Source organism: Otolemur garnettii, unplaced genomic scaffold (assembly GCF_000181295.1).
Source record: "Otolemur garnettii isolate 467f Iridium unplaced genomic scaffold, OtoGar3 scaffold00224, whole genome shotgun sequence".
In the NCBI taxonomy this organism is placed as follows: Eukaryota; Metazoa; Chordata; class Mammalia; order Primates; family Galagidae; genus Otolemur; species Otolemur garnettii.
The window spans coordinates 1,348,181-1,354,418 of NW_003852619.1; positions in this window are offsets into that span (position 1 = coordinate 1,348,181).

The following is a 6,238-nucleotide window of genomic DNA, read 5'->3' on the forward strand; positions in this document are numbered from 1 at the left end:
TAATTTGACCTCGACCTTTAGATGAGTCGGTACAGAATCTTTATTAGTAATCCCAAATTAAAAAACAAATGTATTTCTTTAGCCTAAGTATTATTCATCAATAACCACAACAGAGATATTTAAATTCCACGTTGCGGTATATTTATTGACAGCCTAGAAAAATTCACATCTTTCTATTAAATCCAAGTCCTTATACAAGGTTATTCTTCTATGAATGGCAAATGAACCATATGATAGAATGGAGAGCTAAAATACTACCAAATCTTATATCCTGAGGTGTAATTTCAAATTTGTTAGAAGATGTGACAATTACCTTTTTAATATTTAAACACTAGTGTTAGTATTCCATTAGCGATTCATTTCATAATGGTTAGGGTCCTTGATTTTTTTCTGAAATATACCCCAAACGAACAGTACCCTACATGATCCCAAAGATATAGAGTGGTCCCTGGTTTTATTACTGATTGAAAGCAAAGTAGAGTCTAGGTTAAGACATATTCCATTCCCATGCATATAGCTACAGGGAAAATTGGAACCACGTTCTGTTTGTTTTTCCTTTATTCCTGAGCACTTTACTGCATGTGGCTAGACCTGATCTATATTAAATGCCAGGGAAATTGTGAAATCTACATTCAGTATCTAGGGGAAAAAGTCATCTTTATTACTATAGCAGGTAGGTATAACCCCTCCTATGGAGATTCTGCATATATTGTAACTTCAGTGCAGGTAGAAAATAATCTGTTCCCAACCATGCAGACAGTGAATTATATCACCCGTCAGCTCCCGATTCCTTTCTATCATGAAATTCTTCATTTATTCCAAGAGTTTAAAGCACTTCAGTGACTCATTCAGCTTAAACCCAAGACAGTTTTACCAATTAATTTCCATTAAAAGATCCCCTATATATGCAATAGTATACCATTTTTCATTAAGAAAACACTAGAAACACATTCTTCTACTTTTTTTCTTGAAGAATCAGACCAACTAGTTCCTATACTTGCACTCCTTATTTGGACATAGTTTGGAAAAAAATATTGAAAGAGTAGTAATAAAAACAGAAAAAGGGGAAAATTTAAACTTTTACAACCAATTTTTGGTGTCATAAACGTAACTGAAAGGAAGCTCACGGAGTAAGCAAACCTGTTCACTTTTTACACATGTATTAAAAGATCAAGGAAAAAGTACAAAATGTTACCGTTTTAAAAGGTGTTATTTTTATCCACATGTATGTATTTTTTTAAAAAAAAAGAGTTAAGGTTGCTCACCAATTGAAAATCTTTCCTTGACCTCAGTCAAAAAACCTGTAGTCTGTTTGAATACAGTATTAACCTTAGACATGAGATGTCTCGGATGGTTTGCCAAAGAACTAAAGCATGTGAGCCTTCACAAGTATTTCTAATAAGAAAGAAAATGTCCTAGATAGCTACACTATGTTTTTGTCAATGGCCATACAATTCCTAGTTGTGCTTTGCTACTTGTTCGCTTCTGTAAAATCCCATGTCTACTGTTAAAGCCAAGCATTGATGAGAGACCAAGGCTGGAGTTTAATCCTCAAATGGGCAAGTTACCTTTTCTCTGTCCATGGATACAGAAGAAAACCTAACCACAGTCAGCTGCTACTAACATGTGTGCCATGGGTCATATAGGAACTGGCAAGGCTATCTGCATTCCTAGACAACTCAACGAACACGTCCTGCTGAATGTGGGTCAGTGGGGTCATCTTCATTTCACCTCTAACCTTTTCATTCCCCTAAATGAAATGACTTCCCTGAAAACCAGACAACTGAGAAGGTTAAAAGGAACCAACAGCAGACAGCGAATTTACTTATCCAAGGATGTGTGTGTGGTGAGGAGTAGGGTGAGAGAATACATTTAATTAAGTAAATGAGGTTTATTATTACCCAAATACCGTTTAATAGAAATACTCAAAGGATATGTACATCTGTGGGAACAATTAAGTGTTAATATTATTAAAAAGCAGTGATATTTTTCAATATTTCCCCAAAGATTCCTATTCAATAGATGTTTATGGTATTTATATATTTCTGGTCTAGAGAGACTTATAAAAGTCATTTTAAAGTAGGAACTTTGTTGTTTTTTGAACTAGTTTTTATAATTATTTAAAAATATATTTTAGCATATGTGAGTTATTAAATATTTTAAGCATCCCCCATGTTTTGAGCTTATCCGGCAAAACATGGGCGTTTAAGGTTTACCCAGCAAGAACAATAACAATATTGTTTCCCTCTTTTAGCTCAGGGTTCACAAGCTGTAGGCATCCATTATGAGTAATGCACATTAGTTAGAATTTACTACTAAGCTGTCAGTTCACTACAAATCATTTTTAGAGACCCCAGCTGTTTTTATTATGCTACCTTTAAAAATAAATCATTAAGAAAATTTCTCAGGGAAATATGATGGCGCCAAATATCTGTCCAGGTTAAGTGAGAAAGCACTAATTCTTAATTCAAATAATAGAACACTCACAAGCATATTTCATAAATTAGTGGCAATTAAAACTGAAGGACATTTGTATGTGCACTGTGAGTGAGTGGGATCACAGAAAAAGGCTCCTAGAAAGAATTTTTTTCCCTACTCATTTTGCATTAGCCATTAATTGCCGCTAAACTATACAATATATATCCTCTCTCAAATACCTAGATTGGTGCATAGTCAAGTACAGCTAATTTCATTAATTCAAAGGTGACTTTCTAAATCCAACTCCAATTCAGAAACTCCCTTTTATGTTTCTGTTACACTTAATGAGGATTTTTAAACTCCACCTTTTAATTTTTAGGTTAATTGTAACCCAAAGGACACTAGTTACCTTTTGACACTCCCCCAAATTACTTGTTAACTGGGAGACATACTCTCAAGCTGAAGTCAAGAGGGTCAGAAGGAAAAGCAGTAGCTTCAGGACAGAAGGGTAGGAAAGGTTTCTAGCAAAGTCACTTAGCAAAACCATTTAGCTAGAAGGCATCCTGCCAATTTTAAAGGCAAAGAAAGTTCCTGAAAATTTCTGCAGTCTTTCCCAGAAGCAAAATATACTTTCTGCAATCAAGATTACCTTTCTCTTAAGTATGCTCAGCTCCTCAAGGAATTCCAGAAAGAGGGCAAATCAAAACCTGTACTGTTTCCCCCTTTGTCTTTATGAGTCCATTTAAAGGACAGTCAGCTATTCTCTTTCCTAACAACAGATGTTTCCAAGCCATTTTGGTATGTTTCAGAGACACGGTCTCACTATGTTGCCCAGGTTGAAGTACAGTGGCTATTTTCAGGTGGGATCATAGCTCAGTGCAGCCTTGACCTCAAGTGATCCTCTGGCCTTAGCCTCTTGAGTAAGTGAGACGACAGGTGAATTCTACCACACCTGGCTTGCACATCACTTTAAAAGGGAATCCTACTGTCTCATATTCCCTGGTTCTCTCTACATTAACTAACACAATTTGAACAGAGAAAACAATGATGAAAATAGCTATAGGTGGCAGTAACAATCTACCAACAAAGAAAGATTAGCAGTTGTGTAGCACCTGGGGATGGCATGAAGGGGTAGAGAGGTGCCTTTTAAAGGATACTGGGTGGGAGCTGTTTTTATTATGATTAAAATGTTCTAAAATTGACTATGGTAATGGTTGCATGTATCTATGAATATACTAAAAACTGTTGAATGGGTGGTTCATTTAATGGGTGAATTCTATGATCCATTAATTGTGTTTTAAAATAGCCATCATTAAAAGTGTAGGCAGGAGGCTCAGCGCCCATAGCACAATGGTTACGGCACCAGCCACATATACCAAGGCTGGCAGGTTTGAACTTGGCCTGGGCCAGCTAAATAATAATGACAACTGCAACAAAAAATAGCCAGGTGTTGTGGTGGGTGCCTGTAGTCCCAGCTAGTTGGGAGGCTGAGGCAAGAGAATCTCTTAAGCCCAAGAGTCAGAGGTTGCTGTGAGCACTCTACCAAGGGCAACATAACGAGACTCTGTCTCAAAAAATATATATATAGGCAGGAAGTATATGTAGCAATTGAAAGTTCAGAATGGTTACTTAGGTTCAAATTCTAATTCTTGGAATTTTAGCCTAGGAACTTGAGAAAATTACTAAGGAACTTAGGTAACATTACTGAGCTTCAAGTTTTATATCTGTAACATAGGGGAAATAAGAGTACAGCGTAGCCATAAAGTTTGTGTGCAATTTGAAATCACACACAAACTTTATGGATACCCTATATCTATGTAAATCCAGCTATTGTGAATATTAAATACAATCATGCATGTAAACACACTCAGTCCAATTCCTGAAACAAAATAAGCACTCAATGTTGGCCATTTTCTTTTAAAAAACTTAATTGAGATATCATGCACATATCATAAAATTCACCCTTTTAAAGTATATAATTCAGTGATTTTTAGTATAGTCAAATTTTAGTATATTCAAATAATTGTGCAACCATCACCACCAATTCCAGAACCTTCCCTTCCCCATAAAAATAAACCTCATATTGATGAACAGTCATGCTCCATTCCCATCTCTCCCAAGTGGGAACCACTAATCTACTGTCTATCTCTATGAATGTGGCTATTTGGGGAATTTCATATAAATGGAGTCATACAATATGTGGCCTTTTGTGTGGGGCTTCTTTCACACAGCATAATGTTTTCAAGATTTATGTTGTAGTATGTAAGAGTATTCCATCCCTTTTTATGGCTAAATAATATTTCACTGTACGTATATTTTGTGCATTTCTACTTCTTGGCTATTACAAATAATGCTGCTCCAAGAAGTGAGCTCAATGTTTTGTGCAGACATATGTTTTTAATTGGGCATATACCTAGGAATGGAATTGCTGGGCCATATGGAAACTATGTTTAACTTTTTGAGAGGAACTAACAAACTGTTCTCCACACTGGTTGCACCACTGTATATTTCACCAGAAGTCTCTCTCCACTTCCTTCCTCATACTTGTTATGATCTCGTTTTTTATTACAGCCATCCTAGTTTATGCAACATCTTATCTCTTCTTGGTTTTGATTTGCATCTCTCTTACAGAGGATACTGAGCTTCATCTCATGTGCTTATAGTGATTTGTGTGTCTCTTCTAGAGATCCTTTGCCCATTTTTAAATGCTCTTATTTTCTCATTACTGACTTGAAAGAGTTTCTTATATTTTCCAGATACAAGTTTTCTTCCATTCAATGGGTTGTCATTTCACTTTCTTGATGGTGTCCACCTCCTCTCCATCTTTAGTGTTATTATTAACAATGAAAGTTTAAAAATGCTCATCATAAATATCAATGCAGTGATACCCTTATTCGTGTTTCCTTGTAATTTTTCAATGGCTCTGGTGAAGGCAACACAGGCAGATTACTCCAGAACCTGACAGCTGGAGAAGTGTAGAATCTTTAAAGTGACAGCAGAAACAATATCAAATGTCAGCCAGAAAGCATGGTCTCAGGGAACACTTCATGTGCCATAGAAAATAACCAGCCAAGCTAACAAACCATACATAGGAAGAAAGATGAAAAATGTGGAAATCTCAAATGGACACAGTTAAACAGGAACAGTACCAAATGGTTCTTCAAGTGGTTGTTTTTTTTGCATTGCTTTACTTTTTATGTTCCAGAAATTAAAAGAAATGCAGAAAGGAGAACACATAATTAAACTGGAATGCTGTCCTTTTCAATTAACAAAGTCATTGGATGCAGTGGAGAAATTTGATGTGTTTGGTTTTAACCAAAGACATTTATTCCAGAGAGAGACCCAACCCCAGTCACCAAAACTTTGCTTGCCCTCCTACAGGAGCAAACTCAACTCCTACCTTAGTGCCACACAACCAGATAGCTAATCAAAGGAAGGGGCCAGAAATCTCACCTCCTTAAAGGCATAATAATGTGTAAAGGACACTTAGTTCATTTTGCACATATTTATGCAAATTTTTAAAATATTTTAAAACCCTCTAATCCGATAGACAGAGATCTCTGAAATGAAACAGATAATGCAATCCCCTCTCCTCCGTCCAACAGCATCAAGAACTTTTAAGAGGACAAATATTTCAGGTTTTAAAAACAGAACACAAAGTCAGAGAAGTAGTTGTTGCCTCAAGCACATCTCCTAAAGGTGGCACAATTTTAATTCGATTTGAAAATTGTTTCATTTTTACTGCGGTATAATTAACAAATAAAATCATATATATTCAAGGCATACAATGTGCTACTTTGATGTATGTATACACTGTAAA